The sequence below is a fragment of the Chlorocebus sabaeus genome, chromosome 11 (assembly GCF_047675955.1).
Source record: "Chlorocebus sabaeus isolate Y175 chromosome 11, mChlSab1.0.hap1, whole genome shotgun sequence".
Taxonomy (NCBI): domain Eukaryota; kingdom Metazoa; phylum Chordata; class Mammalia; order Primates; family Cercopithecidae; genus Chlorocebus; species Chlorocebus sabaeus.
In genome coordinates this window covers 63,792,689-63,813,380 of record NC_132914.1, presented here as the reverse complement: position 1 = coordinate 63,813,380, position 20,692 = coordinate 63,792,689, and the positions used below count along the sequence as shown (strand labels likewise).

The 20,692-nt window shown below is 40.3% G+C and overlaps 1 protein-coding gene and 1 pseudogene across 12 annotated transcripts in view; both read left to right on the top strand.

Annotated features, from left to right (window-relative positions):
• Positions 1-20,692, top strand: part of GRIP1 (glutamate receptor interacting protein 1) — a 723,532-nt gene that overhangs the window by 494,940 nt on the left and 207,900 nt on the right. The window lies entirely within an intron of this gene.
• On the top strand, positions 14,128-20,339 carry LOC103238662 (oxysterol-binding protein-related protein 9-like; annotated as a pseudogene).

The window sequence follows — 20,692 nt, the reverse complement described above, 5'->3', positions numbered from 1 at the left end:
AGATTTTCTGTGTGAGGAATCTGTGACCCTAAGACTGGCATACTTTCCTACAGAAAAAGTGCAACAAGTTCTCTGTTGACCACGTGTTTTCTGTCTCATTGTATGCTGCAGCAAATACTCACATTTGGCCTTGAAGCTCCACCCAACATGACATTTCCAAGAAAATGCCTGCTGCCCAAGACTAATGAATGGAATATAGGTCAGCCAGAAGCTAGAGACTTTGAAAGGCCAGAGGTTCCCCCCAGCCTCATTTGTTTCTATTTGACCAGAAAATGTCTGTGCGGTCCTAAAACACCCGAGGAAAAAGTTGAGCATCATTTAATAATAAAATTGAGAAGATAAGAGTGATTCATTCATGTGTTCTGCTTGTAGAAAAGTGCTAAAAAATATGAGGAAGAAATGCTGGTCTATAAATAGAGCAATGCAGAGCCAAACATATTACTTATTATGGCAGGTACACATTAAGTATCTCCTCCAGAGAACTGATCCAGTTTGCTATGTGGCTGTGAGTACATACTGAGTGCTCCTCAAGTAGCACAAGGCAAACCCAGCACCTTGATTTGTGTGTTCAGAACCATAGCTTTCATTAGTGATTTGGAGAAACGACGGTCTATTATGTTTGAACTTCTCTCATGCCTTAGTAAACACTGGCTGAAATACAATAAAGTGGTGCATATGCAGCAAGTGATTTTGAAACAATAATTCTTCCAGCATGCAATTTAGGGGAAATTTTTTTGTGGTGACTGTGCTTTGGTATTTCCTGAACCCCCTGTTTGGGAATTCCTGTGTTATAGGAGAGATGGCACTTGGTCAATGTTGTGCTCCAGGTACATGTAGGAGTGACTCTGTTGACAGCTAGCAACAGCCTCCAGTGTCAGAAAAATTTTACAGGCCGACTGAGGATATAGCCATAAGAGCTATAAGGAAAAAGTCTTTTCCCTGTATTACTTTTGCCCTGAAAAAAATTAATTCTCCCATTCCTGGGTTTGGTAGACCATCGACCCTAGGGTTTTAGGTGACTTTAGAAAATTAGGCTGGGTAGAAGTTGTATGGCTTGATTGGCATTGAAGAAAGTGAAGAAACATCTTACATAGTTTACTTTTGAATAGAGTAGTTGGGCCTATTAATATTTTCTTATCTATTGACCTTATATGACTCAGAACAGCTTCCCAAATTTCAGTTACTCATATGTCATCTTCATTACTTTTGTTATATATTTGTGTTCCACCTCTACTATAATTAATATGATTTTAAGTAAGTTTAAATTGGTACACTTTTTTACTTAGGTTTATCATAGGCTTTACTATCTGTAATTTTATATGCTAATCATATTTTTCTAATATAAATTTTTTCTAACTCTGAAAATTAAAAACAAAGGTTTCTGTGTCATCTTAAATCATCTTGCATCCAGCAATATCTATACACACCTACTTTGGGAAACACTGACTTGGAATGAGATTCTTCTCAGAAGACATGACTTTGACAACCACAAAACTTCACTTTGTTGGTAGTCAGTAAGTAGTTGTTGATTTGTAGTGCAGAAACGTCGTTTGAATGACAGTGAAAGGCTTTGGGGGCTTCTGTTAACAAATGAAAAGAAACAAGAAAAGAGAAAGAGGAGGTTGAACAATATTACGCCAAAGCTTGGGGAATAACGAGAATGAAATGATCATTGGAGTAACCTAACCCAGAGCGAGAGTGAGAGAGAGACAGAGAGAGAGAGAGAAGGTGGGGAGAGGGGAATGATTATACAAGTACTAGTTACCATTTATTTCATGCCAGTGCCAAGTATTGGACTGGTCATTTTCATGAATATCATCTCATTTCTTCCTCAGAATCACCACCAGGGGGAAAATGAGTTTTATTCCCCTCTTACACATGAGCAAACTGAAGTTCTTTTATTTATTTATTTATTTATTTATTTATTTATTTATTTTATTATTATTATTATTATTATTATTATTTGGTGGTGGGGGACACAGTCTTGCTCTGTCACCCAGGCTGGAATACAGTGGCACGATCTCAGCTCACTGCAACCTCCACCTCCCAGGTTCAAGCGATTCTCCTGCCTCAGCTTCCTGAGTAGCGCCACCGTGACGTGCACCACCATGCCCAGCTAATTTTTGTATTTTTAGTAGAGATGGGGGTTTCATTATGTCGGCCAGGCTGGTCTTGAACTCCTGACCTCATGATCTGCCTGCCTCAGCCTGCCAATGTGCTGGGATTACAAGTGTGAGCCACTGCACCCCGCCAGCAAACTGAAGTTCTGAGAGCTGAAGTCGCTTGTCTAAAATCACAAGGCTAGAAAACAGTGGACCTTGGATAAACCCTAGTTAAATATAAATTTTGACCAGATTCCTGAGTAGTGAGGGAAGGGAGAAGGTGGTGGAGAGAATCCTCACTTAGAACAAAATGTGAAGACTGACTTCTTGAGCCAGTTGAGCCTCTGGTCGGAAGTATCCAGAAGGTGTGAGTTGAGCAGAAGCCTCTGAATATGGGTGATCTCTGTCCATCCAAGTCACAGACTCCATCTCAGTCCTCATTGACTAGAGCCCTAAATTAGAGGGGGTTAATGAGTAATGGCTTGGGGTCATAGGGCTCATGCCATTATCTCTCTAAGTAACGGAGTACTAGGAGAAACTGAGGAGGCGAACTACTAGGGCTTCGGGTCGTGTTATTCCATGCACTTATACCTTTCAGAGCTTTCCAGTCAAGGAAAAAAATTAAAATTGGTCAAGCAGGCTTTTAACTACTTACTCTGAAACTGGTAACATCATAACTATGCTTTATGTTTCCCCTTTAAAACCACAGAAGAATAGAAAGCGGTAAGATAACACTGAGAAAATGAAACGAGTCACTGTGTTCTGTAGCATCATAGTCAGTCTTGACTCACTGACTCTGATAATATCTATATATAAATATATAAAATATATAAGAGATACACAAATTCTTTTAAAATCAAATATTCTTATACATTTCTAAAACCTATGACTGGGCTACACATTAAACAGATGTTATGAACATTTCCCCTTCAAAATGTGGGTGGAAATACTTTACAGCACCTGGCAAAGCTCTTTGGTCTCTTCGGGAGTTTGACTGCACCTCTGGAACCCCCCTGCCTTCTGCATGGAATGTAAACCACTGACACATTGATCCCTTGCCCTTCACCTGTGCACACTCACTTCATTCTCCTTTTTTCCTCTGGCCCATCCTTTACTTGCTCGCTACATCCATTATAACTAAAATGATCTCTCACTTTTTGATTCTGAGTGTTCCTCTAAACTGACCCTTATACATTCATTCAACACATAATTATCCAACAGTTACTCATTGAGCAGTCACTGTGTGCCAGGTACTGTTCCAGGTGCTAGGAATATAGATGTGAACCCAGCCTATTAGCCTCTGTCCTCCTGGAGCTGACAGGCTGGCAGGGGAAACAGGCATTCAGCAAACATTGAATACCTGGTCTAAAGTCAGGCTATGCTGTGTACAAAAAAGGGAAATGAACTAGTGTAAGTAGTAGAGTAGTGGGGGCAGAAAGTTATGGGGTCCATGCTCAGACAGAAAATCTGAGGCTTCCATGGCCTCCAAAGGCCAAGGTTGGCCCCCATGAGCTGGTGATTTTGGAGTAGCCTGAAATAAGTGGTGAACCATGTAATGATCTGGAGGAAGAGGATTCTAGGCCAAAAGAAGAGCAAATGCAAAGTTCCGAAGTCAGAACAAGCTTGGCTTTTAAAGAAACTGGGAGAAAGAAACTTCTGCTAACAACTAAAAAGAAACAAAGAAAGAGAAAGAGGTGGTTGAACAATATTACGCCAAATTGAATGGCTAAGCATGGCCAGAAAGGGGGAAGCAAGGCTGGGGGTGTAAGGGATGAGTCTGGAGAAGAGACAAGACTGCGTCCTATAGAGCTTTTAGGCCATGGTAAGAGTTTGGATATTATTCTGAGCAGTACAGGAAGCCATTGTAGGGGTTAAGGTATTGATGTAATTTCTTTTTTGTTTATTTTAATTTCTCTAGCTGCTATATGGAAAATAGGCTTTTAAGGAGGCAAAAGTGGAAAAAGAAGACCAGTTAGCAGGCTGCCATGGTATTTCAGGCAAGAAATGATGGTGGCTTGGACTAGGAGGTGTAAGTGGGGGTAGTAAAAAATGGTCAAATTTTGAAGAAAGAACCTAAAGAACCTACTGACAAATTGGATGTGGGATGAGAGAGGAAGAGAGAAGTCTGGTATAATTCCAGGGTTTTTGCTCTTAACAATTGGGTAAATACTGATGCCATTTACTGAAACAGAAAATAACCCAGGAAGAAATGGATCAGTGGAACAGGAGAGTGGGGAACTCAGAGAAGAGCTTAGGGGGAGATAGAAATTTTGAAGCTCTCAGTTTGTCAATGGTATTTATACCCATAGGGGTGGGTGACAGGTGTTCTAGGTAGCACAGACAGAGGAAGATTCAGCAGAAGATATGAAGAAACAAAAGCAGTGGTCATGAGATCAGGAGAATGTAGTGCCCTGGAATCCAAGTTATGAGCCATGTGACTAAAGAGTGAGAGAAAAACTAGGTCAAAGATTGATGATGAGATGAATGGGAATTGGCCATAAGATTCTATAAGAAGGGAGGTTTGGTGACCCTGACAAAAATAGATTCAGTGAAAAGGCAGGAGTAAAAGCCTGATTTGAATGGCTTGAGGTGAGAATAGGACTTGAGTAACAGGCAGAGAATGTGGACAACTCTAATCAGAATTTCTTTATCAAAGTGAGCAGAGAAATGGGAGAGTGGCCACAGGGAGCATGTGGTCTACGGAGGACTTTAAAATATATACATAAGAGAGGATGCAGCGTGTTCGTGTGCTGACGTGACTGATCTAGTGGAATGAGAGAAAATCGTGCAGGAGGGAGAGGGGATAAAAGCAAAAGCAGTCTTTGAAGAGGTAGGGGTGCCTCCAGTGTGCACCACCGGTTCAGCGGGAGGAAAGGCAGCGTGGAAGGGCACAGAGGCAGGAGGGTGCTACAGTCCCTGCTGAGAAGATCTGTGAGTCATCTTCTGATTGCTCTATTTCCTTAGTGACATAAGAGGTGAGGTCATCCACAGAGGGTATGGAGGGGAAGTAGATGTTCAAGGCTCAGAGAGAGAGAGGAGGTATCATTTCAAATACTGAGACAGTGGATTACCTAGGACACTGTCAGAGGATTACCCTGCAGTGCAGTATAGCCCTAACTAATAGACCCCTCTTCCTTCTTACAAACCCTGCCTCCTCAAATTAAAAAAGGACAAATTAAACTAACCCTTCTGCCGGGCGCGGTGGCTCAAGCCTGTAATCCCAGCACTTTGGGAGGCCGAGACGGGCGGATCACGAGGTCAAGAGATCGAGACCATCCTGGCTAACACGGTGAAACCCCGTCTCTACTAAAAAATACAAAAAACTAGCCGGGCGAGGTGGCGGGCGTCTGTAGTCCCAGCTACTTGGGAGGCTGAGGCAGGAGAATGGCGTGAACCCAGGAGGCGGAGCTTGCAGTGAGCTGAGATCCGGCCACTGCACTCCAGCCTGGGCGACAGAGCGAGACTCCGTCTCCAAAAAAATAAAAAATAAAAAAATTAAAAAAAAACTAACTCTTCTAATGCTGATGCCTGTGACATTCCCATATAGCGTATTCCATTCCTCTGGGTTCTCTCCTCTTACTTCTCCCTTCCATAATCATTTTTTGTAACACCCAGAGTATTTTATTTTATTTGTTTCCCCAGCTGGAGTGCAATGGCGTGACCTCAGCTCATTGCAACCTCTGCCTCCTGGGTTCAAATGATTCTCCTGCCCCAGCCTCCCAAGTGGCTGGGATTACAGAGATGTGCCACCATGCCTGGCTAATTTTGTATTTTTACAAAATGTGTTTAAGAAAGAAAAGAAAAACGGGATTTCGCCTTATTGGTGAGTCTGGTCTTGAAATCCTGACTTCAGTTGATCCACCTACCTCGGCTTCCCAAAATGCTGGGATTACAGGCATGAGCCACTGTGCCCGGCCCAGAATATTTTATATTTTTATTGAAGCTTTCAGCAGTTTCACTCATCCTGTTTCAAGTTGCTCTGCAATTGTTTTCCTGGATTGTAGACTTACATGTAATTTAAGGTTATAGTCCCTTAAATTCAAGAAAATGTTTGTTTATTTTGTTGATTGGTTGATTGGTTTTGAAGCAGGGTCTTGCTCTGTCAGCCAGGCTGGAGTGCAGTGGCACGATCATGGCTCACTACAGTCTTGACCTCCTGGGCTCAAGTCATCCTCTCACTTCAGCACCTGAGTAGCAGATACCACAGGCACATGCCACTATGCCCAGCTAATTTTTTAAAAATGTTTTGTAGATACAGGGTCTTGCCATGTTGCCCAGGATGGTCTTGAATTCCTGGGCTCAAGCAATCCTCCCATCTCAGTGTCCCAAAGTACTGGAATTACAGGCATGAGCCACTGCACCCAGCTGAAAATGTATCTTTATTAAAAATTCTCCCACAAAGTTTTGCCCAGTAGGGTTCATAGCAGGGTACAACCCATGTTTATCAAATTAAAGAGTCTCCTTTCATCACCTGCCTTAGGATCTCATCAATATTATAAATCAACCTTTACACAATGATGAAATAGAATGATAGAGTGGAACTCGCAGTACTCTTACTGATCTTTCTCTAATAAACACCTAAAAAAAATATGTGCATGCATCACATACACATATTTTCCCCTTTGTGTTCTACTTTCACTATTGGAAACTCCACATCTACTTTCTTCTGCTTCAACATTTTTAGGCATAGGAAACTTACTATCTTACAAAGTGACCCCTGCCTTTTTACATCTCTCTTAAACATTCCTTATCCTGATGGACTGAAGTTTCTTACCGTGAACCCACTGGCTCTTCTAATCTTTCTGAACTTCCCCAAAGTCAGTCATTCAGATACTTGAATATATCTATCATCTCTTCCTTGAGTTGCTGTTGTTGTTTAAACCAGATAAAATATGCTCCTTCCTTGGTTCTGTCCTATGTGACATGTTTTCCATATCCTGCTAGTCTTTCTTTAGTTTGTCAATGGTCTTTAGCATGGAGCAGTCAAAACTAGACACTTCGCCATGCTGTTGGTCTGAAAAGAACAGAGTTCAAGAAAACCATTAGCTCCCCTGATCTGGATGTAATACTCAATGTAGATTATTATTGTATTTTTAAATGAAATAATGATGTTTGTTTATATTGAACTTGCCATCAACTAAAACATATAGGTCTTATTCTTATGAATTGCCCTTAAGAGCTAGGTTTCCTCCCTTGAGGGGTAGGACTCTGTGTAATTCTGTGCAACTCTGTACCCTTCATTCAGTTGTCTGCACATTTATTTCTCTTCTATTCAGTCAGTAATGTTTGAGAAGAGGAGAAGAGGAAGAGTGCTTACTAGTGAGCATCTGTTATGTACCAAAAGTCATGTTGGTCTTATTTATTTAAAAAACAGAGGTGTTATCCCTCTTTTGTGGATGAAGAAGTTAAGGCTCACAGAGGCTAAGGTAACTTGTCCAAGTCTACCCAACAACAGGGCTGATATTTGAGTTTAGAATCACCTTAATTCAAAGGCTGTCTTCTTTCAGCTATGTACACAGCTCTCGAGTGAGTCAGCCTCTCTTTCCAACTTGGTGAAATAGTCTCTATTCCTGATCACCACATATATCTACTACTCTTCTTAGCAATGAATTAGCTGCAAATTTGATAAGTATCAAATAGTGTTAAGAATTTTGAGCATAGCAATGCCAAGGACAGAGCTCACATGCTGATTTATGGGCTTTGGGTATCATTTTCACTCAGTTCATGATAGTCCATCCATCTGTAGGTTATTATGAGAGATCTTTCTAAAAGTCCCACTGAAATACTAAAATATCATACCTAGTATATATTATCTTTCTATGTGGTGGTGGTTTACCTTCCTTATTCTTCAGTGGTGTAATAATCCTTCCTAAAATGTTACCAGGACATATCTCAGAGGTCTAAGATTTCTAGCATCCTTCAATATAGAAATTGAGATGCTTGCTCATTCTAGCCTTTCAGCATATTTTTGATTTTTTATCATTTCACAGTTGCGTTTATACATTATTTTAATTATCTGGCTTAACTTTATCTGACTCTAGAAACTTGAATATATTCTAAACATCTAGGGCATTCTTTTAATATCATTTTGCCTACCTTTGGCATACATTTTCTTTTAACCTTAAAGTCAATCCTTTTTACTTTAACATTTTTCTCCTTTGAAGCCACTGGAGATAAAACGTTGGAATTGAGTAGCTCAGTATTTCAGCTAAATGCTAAAAGTAACTTTATACCAACTTCTACAAACAGAGACTTCTTGCCTATGTTCTTCTTGTTTGGGACTACAGAATTTGGAAAAATTTTCTAGTTGTCCTGAACACCTTTTAGCTACCATTCTTGCAGGATAACATTGCCTATAAGCTAATAAAGCCCATTCAGGATCTTTTCTTTCTAGGAGGCCAAATGAAGGTGGTTGTCATTCTGGTGGCAAGAACTCTTCTTCTCCTCTTCAGACACAAGGAATGAAGGAAAGAAAGAGTTTATAATAAATAAAGTGGCAAATCTTTAAAATGCTGATTATTTCAAGTGTTATCTGAGATACCAAAAAATAAACACTTCTAATTGTTCATAGGAATATGAAGGTTTTGGAAGACACAGTGGGATCATCAATAAAAATGTTTAAAAATGTATGTTTTTCCGAACATTTCTGGGAATATGTCCTATAATAATACTCACACCTGTGCATGCAGATGTAACTGTACTTGCTACTCATAAAATGTGGTGATTTTTAGAATCATCCCAATCTGATAAGGAATGCTTCAAAAAATATATATAAGTAGACTTGACAACCACTGTTATCATCAGTCACTGCCTCTGAGGGAGAATGCCAGTTAGTTTGGAAGAGGGTGGCACCAGGAATAGGAAGGGACCTCTCCCAACTCTGATTCACTGTTGAAAAGTGGGAATGGAGGCTGGGCACAGTGGCTAACTCCTGTAATCCCAACACTTTTGGAGGCTAAAGCGGGCAGATCACCTGAGGTCAGAAGTTTGGGATGATCCTGGCCAACATGGTGAAATCCCATCTCTACTAAAAATAGAAAAAAAAAATAGCTGGGCATGGTGGCTGGTGCCTGTAATCCCAGCTATTCAGGAGGATGAGGCACAAGAATCGCTTGAATCCAGAAGGCGGAGATTGCTGTGAGCCAAAATCACACCACTGCACTCCAGCCTGGGCGGCGACAGAGCGAGACTCTGTCTAAAAAAAAATTAAAAAGGAAAGGAAAAGAAAAGTGGGAACAGAGAGTTCCTTCAGTCAGCTGCAAGAGGACAAGTAGAGTGGAGTTGACCATGAAAGTGGGCAGGACTGGGTATAAAATATAACAGCAAGTCAGTCTGTACAGAGATGCATGTTGAAGTATGTTAGTAAAATATTGTAAGCAACTGAAAATATCTATCAATAGAGAAATGGTCAAACAAATTAGGATGTCATTATTCTGTGAAGGTTTACAAGACTGTTAAAAGCATGAGGTAGACCTATAGGCCATGTCATGAAAAGATCTCCAAGACATATTGGTATGCTGGGAAATAGCAAGTCACTTCGTGTTGTTCAATCCAATTTAAGTGAAATGTTAGTGTTTTAAAAGAGTGAGTGAAAGGTTGGCACAAATTTTGACAGTGGCTTCCTCTGAGATGGGAGGAGTAGAAGGAGAGTGCAGAGGAGTGCCCTCAGGCTTTGCCCAAATCCTTCTGTCTCATTGGAATCTTATACTAAAACACATTTGTTTATTACCTGGATAATTTTTTTAAACTGCTATAATGACAGGAAAGAATATCGGTGAATTGAAGCTGCCTATCAGAACCATATTTTGGGTGGGTGGAGGGCATCCCTGACCTTGCCCTGCTGATGAGGAAGAAGATGAGGCATCTCTGCCAGCTGAAAGCACACAGAGCCAACAACCATATAAATATTTCTGCATGTGTCAAGAAGACCATTTGCAAAAGAGAACACCAAAAACAACTCACTATTTATGTGAGTAAGAGAAAATAGAGGATTTGGTGGGGGGAAGAAAAGATCAATAGTTTGAAATATTTCAACTCATATGGAAAAGGGATTATCATGTCTTTCATGATCTTAGAGGCAGAACTAGAACTCATAGGCCAGAGGGCACCAACCAGCATGACACCCTCTCAGGGGTCACCATCTAAACACAGATGTGTCTCATCTGGCTGGTGAATACTGGGAGGCAGCACTTGTTGCTCTTCACCCTATTTCACATCCTTCGCCTGTACATGTGTGTTCTGCACAGCTTGCTTCTTTCAGTTTCTCTGACTAGCACCTGTGTTTGGATGTTTGACTCGTGCTATGAGGGCAAGCTATAGGGAATCAGATTTGGAAGCAGCTTAAGGTAGAACTTTCTAAGCACAGGAAGGCAGCACACCTGCCTGGTTAGGAACGCAGGCTCTGGAGCTAGCCTGCCTCATTTGAATGCTGGCCCTGCCACTTACTACTGTGTGGAATTAAGCTGGTTGCTTCAGTTTCATGCTTCAGTTTTCCCATTGTGTGAAATGAGAGTGTAATGAGGATTATACGAGTTAATACACATAAAGCATTAACATTAGTTATCTATCACCATGTAACAATATTAATACAAATTTAGCAGCTTAAAACAATACACATTTATTATCTGACGGTTTCTGTGGGTCAGGATTCTAGGCATGGCTTATCTGGTCCTTTTTAGGGTCCCACAAAGCTACAGTCAAGATGTCAAATAGAATAGCAGTCTCCACTGAGTCTTGACTCAGGGAGGATCTACTCCCAGGCTCGCCCAGGTTGTTGGCAGAATTCAGTTCAGGGCTTTGGTTTCTTGCTGGCTGTCAGCCCCAGAGGCCGCCTTCAGCCTCAGCCTCAGAGCCCACAAGGGAGACAAGACTGTGAGCATGATGGGTGCTACCGTCTTATGTGCATATTCAGCATATATGTAACAACATGCATCTGGAAGCTTCACCATATCTACTGGTTAGAGGTAAGCCACAGGTCATGCTCACACTCAAAGGAAGAGGACATCTAAAGGTGGTGAACATCAGGAGTTAGGGATCATAGAGAACTGCCATAGACATCATCCTCCATGCATACCAAGTCAGGCCTACTACATATAAAGTTCTTAATAAATGTGAGGTATTATCCATGGAAGCTGTCTGAAGAAGGCATAGGTGACTTTCTGAGAGGATTAGTTTCTTACACTGGGGGTATCCAGACCGTTACTGGGTGGAGACTGTAGACACATAGCAAAGAAAACCAAATGGAAATAGGCGTTGAGCCAGATAGCTCCTGAAGGTCACCTGAGATTATTCTGTCACCAGACAAGGTGAACCAACTGCCCCCTCCTCCTTCAGCACTGTCCTGAGTTCATTGCTACTTTCTTTTTGCATGCTGTCTTTTTTCACTTTTGTCTGGTTTCACCTGTGTAAAAATGGAAACTAGAACATCCCATGATATGATTTTCTCTGAGAATTCTTGAGAGTTGCCCTGATCCCTCATAGAACAGTCATGCTTGGGGGTGGGGTGGGAGGAAGGAAATACGCTTTACCTTTACTACAATCTATGGGTTTGTTTCTTTCTAAGGAAAAGGGACCCAGGCCCTGTTTACTTTTACAGTGTCTCTCAAAATTCTAACCAGATAGGTATGCCTAGACTGCACTCAATAAACACCATCTAACATCTCCTGGAAAAGGGAGAGATAATGAATTGGACTGCTGGGCTCTTTCGAGATCTTGCTGCTGATATATGAGGGTTTTTACCTGTTTGATTCACTCCCCAGTTTGTTCATGTGCCTCCGCTGTCTCTGTGGAAGGCTTGGTAAATATAAACTCTGTTGAGTACCCCAGCCCTGGAAGAGGACTGATAAGGCAGTTCCATGGGAGGCAGCACAGAATCCAGAAGTGTGGGGTTTTTTTATGCCTGGAAAGTTGATTTAAAACATATGTATCCTTACATATTGATTTCATAAGTGCATACGCCAGCCCTACTTCTGCATTCAGCCTCTGAAACATGTGACTGAAGAACCATATGTGCCTAATATGCAAACACCCAAATACACCCTCTGCCGTGCCCATACCTAACTCCAAACCCTGTTGTGCTGGGGAAAGTAAATGGAAATGACTGAGGACAGTCATGTTAGTAACTAAACATTAGAAATACAATAACCATGCAGCATCTCTGTTATTTTTTTTAATTCAGGCAATTTCCCGGTAGAGTATTAAGGTGTTAATTGCTTCTGCACTTTTCTATTTGACAGATATGTCCTTTTTCACCTAGGTAAGGAAAGCAATTATTGTAATGCTCTCATGGGCTTTGTGAGATATTCTTTAACGACTTTTAAAGGCATCAATAGGGCATTGTGCTTTTAAAGGGAAACTGTCCTCTTTTCTGTTTGTGCTTGATAACAAGAGTGGGTATTATATTCAGACTACATGATGAATCTGTGAAAGGAAAGTATGCAATGAAAAAAATAAAGGAGTAGTAATACATTTTCAGGAAATATGTGTCCAGATTTCAGATATGAGAAAAATATGTTCTTATATGTGCATGTATCACTGAGCTTAACAAAGATTAAACACAATAAAAAAGATACTCAGCAGGCATATTTCTCTGGAATTTTAACACAAAGTTATTATTCTCTGGAACTGGTGTGACCTCCCAAGTGAGGGTTTGGCAGATCATTTACTCAATACAAATCAGTAAATATTCTTTTACACATTGTGTGAAAGTGACTTTCACAGGCTACTTGAGCTACAATTGATTTTACAGTTTCATGTTTACATTCAAAATAAAAGAAAAATAGTCTTAGAACTTTTAATTAGAATTCAGAACTCTTTTTTGATAAGAGTCACTCTGGCAACCTGGTCAAGCCAGCACAACCCATGTTAACTAAAGTGATAGTGTAGAAAGAAGACTGAATGTGGAGTGAGAACTGAAGTTAGAGTTTTAAGTCCTCACAAAAGGATTTGTCTGATACCTGTCCTTAGGCAAGTTGTCTAACCTTGAAAGCTTCAAATTTTTCATTTGTAGGATCCTGGGTTTCTGTGAGAATCAGATGTATGTGACTCTTCTGGCCAACTTAAGTGCTCTTTGGATATACAATTGTATGATCAAAGGAAGATCTAGGTTTTGTGCCGCCTCAAGTTTATACAATTTGAGGGGAGGGGGCTCTTTAAGGAAAAAAAATACAAAAATATAATTTTTCGAATTTGACAAAACCGTATGATACTGTGAATACCTTGCTAGGATGCCTCCCAAGACTTTGGAAGAAACTTGTGCCAGCTAAGGTCCCAGAAATTAAAGACTCAGTCACTTAGCCTGTGCAGCATTATTAGAGATGTACAGAATGCTAAAGCTGGAAATGACCATACCTCCCACCTGACAGGGGTTCACACTTGTTTTTTTTAGCAGTAGAAACCTCTTTTCAAAATCTTATGTGGAGGAATAAGAGGGAAAAACTGACTAGTGTAGCTGAAGATGGGACCTAGGACTTAGAGATATGCCCGTTTGGTCTCTTATCTTCCCTGGAAGAATTTCAGTTGAGGCCCAGTGTGGTGGCTCATGCCTCTAATCCTAGCACTTTCAGAGGCTGAGTCAGGAGGATCACTTGAGGCCAGGAGTTTGAGACTGGCCTGAGCAAATAACAAGACTCTATCTGTACAAAAAATTTAAAAATTAGCCGGGCGTGGTGGCATGCACCTGCAATCCCAGCTACTCAGGAGGCTGAGGTTGGAGGATCACTTGAGTCCAGGAATTCAAGGTTGCAGTGAGCTAGATCATACCAGTGCACTCCAGGTTGGGTGGCAGAGTAAGACCCTGTCTCTAATACATACATACATACATACATACACTGCCTACAAACTACCCCCCAACATACACATTTTAACAACCGTGAAACTGGGATGTATTTTATAGTTGCTCTTAGACAAGTGATAATCATAATATTATTATTATTGCTTGTGCATGTACTTACTTGGTTGCAGTTCCTGGTGATATCATTGGATAAATATAACTCCTTGAAGTTTCAGGAAATAAACCTGAAAACAAATAAAACCTGAAATAAACCTGAGGAGGGAATATATACTGTTGTCTAAAATGTTCTCTTGACACTTTTCCATAAGTTCAAGAAGCAAAAGTATCAAAACTTGCCAAATGAGGATCCAATCAAGTGGGGAAGGAAAAGGGGTGCTCAGAAGCACCCCTCTCCTGGAGGTACAGAGTGTGGGGTTCTTGCAAATGACTTTCTTGCTCGACACTTGTGGGGTGAGTATAACCTGAGGGTCTGGGAGAGGGCCAACCTCCGCCCCTGAGTCTCACAGTCCCTGGTGCCTGCCCAAGGCCAGGTTATGGGCTCAGATGTCACGCTTTCCTTGCCTCCTTCCTGTCACCTCCAGATATTTGGATTCAGGATTTGTTCCTAGTGTCCAAAACTTTGACAGGAAACTTACTTTTTTTTTTTTTTTTTTCAGATGGAGTCTCACTTTGTTACCCAGGCTGGAGTGCAGTGGTGCAATCTCAGCTCACTGCAACCTCCATCCCCTGGGTTCAAGCAATTCTCCTGCCTCAGCCTCCCCAGTAGCTGGGATTACAGGTGCCTGCCACCACATCCAGCTAATTTTTGTATTTTTAGTAGAGACAGGGTTTCACCACCTTGGCCAGGCTGGTCTTGAACTCCTGACCTCGTGATCCAACCACCTCGGACTCCCAAAGTGCTGGGATTACAGGCGTGAACCACTGCGCCCGAGGCTGATGCTTACCTACAAATCTTGATAGAACAATTAAAGTTTTTTGATCACAAGCTTCAAAACTGCAAAGATAATAAACAGAGAAAGAAAATTGAAACTCTTAAAGAGAAGCAAATAGCATGGTAGAATCAGTTAAACACTGCACTGTGTTGATGCAGATTGCTAAAGACCAGAATAATGCTGAGAAGCACACAGATAGAATTATAAGTACTATTAATCTTTGTAGATGCAATGTATCAACCTAGTCCCTTGGAACCCATGATCAGCACAATGCCTTCTCAGACTGTCTCACCTCCGCAACCTACTCAGCTGCATAAGACAGAGCAGAGTTCATCTTCCTGACCAGTTGGACCTGTACTAGTTACCTTGGGACACCATTAGACTCCAACACCAAATAGTAGAGGCAGTGACCATTCACCACCTAGTAGCAGTCTTAACTTCTCTAAACCATGTCAATGGCTTCTCTAAATACAGTCCCAGAGTTCTCTTATTCCAGCAGTGAAGACGAATTCTACAATGCTGATGAATGTCATCAACATGGCTCATCCTCAAAGCACTTAATAGATTCTTCTGAATCTGCCTCAGTCTTGACACATGGCAGTGCGGAAAACAGACTAAAGTGCCCAGAAAGCACAGAATCATTTAATTCTTTCACATCCAATGGAACAAGTGATACTGACTCATTTGATTCACCTCATGAGAGAGCTGACGAGGAGGAGGCAGGGTCCATGGAGGAGCATAAGAGCATTATCACATACCTCTAGTCACAGGTTAGGGTTAGTATGGATCTTTCTAAAGTAGTTCTTCCAACATTATTTTCTTGAAAGAGGATCTCTTTTAGAAGCATATGTAGACGTTTTTTGCATATCCAACCTTTTTGCGAGCATTGGTGACCAGGGATTGAATGGTTCAGAACATGAAATGGTACCTCTCAGCCTTTCATGCAAGGAGGAAAGAATCGATTACCAAAAAGCCATTTTAGCAAGATCTTTCAGTGTCACTGGACATTACCAAATGATACCAAAGAGAACAAAGGGCTAGTTTTAGAAGGACCAGTTCCCTGGGTTTCCAAAAACAATGTAAAATTTGTGGCTGAACAGATTTCCCATCATCTACCTACTTCAGCCTTTTATGCTGAGTGTTTATCAAAAAGATTCAATTCATTGCTGATATCTGGACCTAATCAAAATTCCTTAGGATGTCAATTGGGATAAACAACATAGGGTGGGGCCACAAGCCCTGTGTCTTGTGTTTAAATTGTGAGAAACATTACATCCTCACATTCCCCAGTGTTTAAGGATGGTCTATCCTCACAGTGCTCTGAATGGAACTAGGAGGAGAAGCAATATTAATTATTCCAAAACTGGTGATAATGCAAATATCATCTTCCACACTGAACCTTTCTCTGGGGACAGGAAGCACAGAATTACCACTGTGATTTTTTTTCTCCAAATGATGAGAAGCCTTTTGCTCAATTGAAGGGGAATGGAATGGTGTAATGTATGCAAAATATGCAACAGGGGAAAATGCAGTCTTTTTAGATACCAAGAAGATGTCTATAATCAAGAAGATAGGAAGTTGAAAAATCAGAAAAAATATGAATCCCACTGCCTTTAGAAGGATGTCACTTTCAACTTAAGAATCAGAGACATTCAGTTGCCATGTAGTTGTGCAGTTTTGAGTGAGTTTCTTAATCCTGGGTTCTAATTTGATTGGACTGTGGTCTGAGAGACAGTTTGTTATAATTTCTGTTCTTTTACATTTGCTGAAGAGTGCTTTACTTTCAACTATGTGGTCAATTTTGGATGACTATGGGGTAAATAATGAAGGCAGAAATAAAGATGTTCTTTGAAATCAGTGAGAATAAAGACACAACATACCAGAGTCTCTGGGACACATTTAAAGCAGTGTGTAGAGGGAAATTTATCACATTAAATGCCCACAAGAGAAAGCAGGAAATATCTAAAATTGACACCCTAACATCACAATTAAAAGAACCAGAGAAGCAAGAGCAAGCACATTCAAAAGCTAGCAAATGGCAAGAAATAACTAAGATCAGAGCAGAAATGAAGGAAATAGAGACACAAAAAAACCTTCAAAAAATCAATTAATCCAGGAACTGGTTTTAATTGATAGATGGCTAGCAAGACTAATAAAGAAAAGAAAGAAGAATCAGATAGATGCAATAAAAAATGATAAAGGGGGTATCACCACCGATCCCACAGAAATACAAACTACCATCAGAGAATAGTATAAACATCTCTACACAAATAAACTAGAAAATCTAGAAGAAATGAATAAATTCCTGGACACATACACCCTCCCAACACTAGGAGGAAGTTGAATCCCTGAATAGACCAATAACAGGCTCTGAAACTGAGACAATAATTAATAGCCTACCAACCAAAAAAAGTCAAGGACTAGATGGATTCCCAGCCAAATTCTACCAGAGGTACAAAAAGGAGCTAGTACCATTCCTTCTGAAACTATTCCATCAATAGAAAAAGAGGAAATCCTCCCTAACTCATTTTATGAGGTCAGCATCATCCTGATACCAAAGCCTGGCAGAGAACACAAGAAACAAAGAGAATTTTAGACCAATATCCCTGATGAACATCGATGCAAAGATCCTCAATAAAATACTGGCAAACCGAATCCAGCAGCACATCAAAAAGCTTATCCACCATAATCAAGTCGGTTTCATCCCTGGGATGCAAGGCTGGTTCAACATATGCAAATCAATAAACACAGTCCATCATATAAACAGAACTAAAGACAAGAACACATGATTCTCTCAATAGATGCAGAAAAGGCCTTTGACAAATTCAATGACCCTTCATGCTAAAAACTCTCAAGAAACTAGATATTGATGGGACATATCTCAAAATAATAAGAGCTATTTATGACAAACCCACGGCCAGTATCATACTGAATGAGCAAAAACTGGAAGCATTCCCTTTGAAAACTGGCACAAGAGAGGGATGCCCTCTCTCACCACTCCTATTCAACATAGTGTTGGAAGTTCTGGTCAGGGCAATCAGGCAGGAGAAAGAAATAAAGGGTATCAGTTAGGAAAAGAGGAAGTCAGATTGTCCCTGTATGCAGATGATGTAACTGTATATTTAGAAAACCCCACTGTCTCAGCCCAAAATCTCCTCAAGCTGATAAGCAACTTCAGCAAAGTCTCAGCATACAAAATCAATGTGCAAAAGTTACAAGCATTCCTCTAAACCAATAACAGACAGAGAGCCAAATCATGAGTGAACTCCCATTCACAATTGCTTCAAAGAGAATAAAATACCTAGGAATCCAACTTACAAGGGATGTGAAGGACCTCTTCAAGGAGAACTACAAGCCAATGCTCAACGAACTAAAAGAGGATACAAACAAATGGAAGAACATTCCATGCTCATGGATAGGAAGAATCAATATCATGAAAATGGCCATACTGCCCAAGGTAATTTATATTCAATGCCATCCCCATCAAGCTACCAATGACTTTCTTCACAGAATTGGAAAAAAACTACTTTAAAGTTCATATAGAACCAAAAAAGAGTCCACATTATTTGCCAAGACAATCCTAAGCCAAAAGAACAAAGCTGGAGGCATCATGCTACCTGACTTGAAACTATACTACAAGGCTACAGTAACCAAAACAGCATGGTACTGGTACCAAAACAGAGATATAGATCAATGGAACAGAACAGAGCCCTCAGAAATAATACCACACATCTACAACCATCTGATCTTTGAGAAACCTGACAAAAACAAGAAATGGGGAAAGGATTCTCTATTTAATAAATGGTGCTGGGAAAACTGGCTAGCTATAAGTAGAAAGCTGAAACTGGATCCCTTCCTTACACCTTGTACAAAAATTAATTCAAGATGGATTAAAGACTTAATTGTTAGACCTAAAACCATAAAAACCCTAGAAGAAAACCTAGGCAATACCATTCAGGACATAGGCATGGGCAAGGACTTCATGACTAAAACACCAAAAGCAACGACATTAAAAGCCAAAATAGACAAATAGGGTCTAATTAAACTAAAAAGCTTCTGCACAGCAAAAGAAACTACCATTAGAGTGAACAGGCAACCTACAGAATGGGAGAAAATTTTTGCAATCTACCCATCTGACAAAGGGCGAATATCCAGAATCTACAAAGAACTTAAACAAATTTACAAGAAAAAATCAAACAATCCCATCAAAAAGTGGGTGAAGGATATGAACAGACACTTCTCAAAAGAAGACATTTATGCAGCCAACATTCACATGAAAAAATGCTCATCATCACTGGTCATCAGAGAAATGCAAATCAAAACCACAATGAGATACCATCTCACACCAGTTAGAATGGCGATCATTCAAAAGTCAGGAAACAACAGGTGCTGGAGAGGATGTGGAGAAATAGGAACACTTTTACACTGTTGATGGGACTGTAAACTAGTTTAACCATTGTGGAAGACAGTGTGGCGATTCCTCAAGGATCTAGAACTAGAAATACCATTTGACCCAGCGATCCCATTACTGGGTATGTACCCAAAGGGTTATAAATCATGCTGCTATAAAGACACATGCACACATATGTTTATTGCAACACTATTCACAATAGCAAAGACTTGGAACCAACCCAAATATCCATCAATAATAGACTGGATAAAGAAAATGTGGCACATATACACCATGGAATACTATGCAACCATAAAAAAGGATGTAGGGACATGGATGAAGCTGGAAACCATCATTCTGAGCAAACTATCACAAGGACTGAAAACCAAACACCTCATGTTCTCACTCATAGGTGGGATTTGAAGAATAAGAACACTTGGACACAGGGTGGGGAACATCACACACCAGGGCCTGTTGTGGGGTGGAGGGGGGAGGAATATCATTAGGAGAAATACCTAATGTAAATGATGAGTTAATGGGTGCAGCACACAAACATGGCACATGTACACATATGTAACAAAACTGCACGTTGTGCACATGTACCCTAGAACTTAAAGTATTAAAAAAAAAATCACAGACATTGATGCGGCAACTGAAGCAAAAACACAAACTTGGAAAAGACAAAGAGAAGAAACCCAAGAAAGGAAGGATAAGGAAATTCAACTGGAGACAAGCTTATTTCATGAAGATGGAAGATGTTGGGTTTATGATGAACCATTACTGAATTATGTTGGTGCTGCCAAGCATTGGGCTAGGAAATGCGAAGTTTACACCTGATAGCCAGGGCAGTAAGCATAATAAGCAACAAACATTCTCCCTTTGGGAGAACCTGTTCATTCCCTTCTTATTGCAATGGTTCCTATCTCAGGGATATGAGACTTTTTTTTTACAATTAAAAATCAATTGTATTTAATTCTATACAATGAAGAATTGGAAATTTAAAAAGCAGTACCATTTGCAGTAACATAAAAAAATCAAATAAATAGAAATTCCTAAACCAATGCTTGACAGCACCAAGATAATTCAGTAATGGTTCATCATAAATGCAACATCTTCCATCTTCATGAAATAAACTTGTCTCCCATTGGATTTCCTTCTCCATCCTTTCTTCGGTTTCTTTTTCAAGTTTCTGTTTTGCTTCAGTTGCAGCATCAATGTCTCTCTTTGCCATAAATCTAGCAAAATATTTACAAGATCTACACAGAATATGGGACTTTCTGACACAGATGAACAATTACAGTGGGAAAAGCTTCCCTTTTTTCCTCTGTGGCAGTTATGGCCATAAGTCCTGAGAAAAACTTCAGGTTTTGAAAACAAGATGTTTGCTCCTTTTCCAAACCCTACATATTGAAAATCATTTCTAAATCCAAGCCTCAAACTCTACACTCTAATACTGATGTTAAGGAACACAATTTCT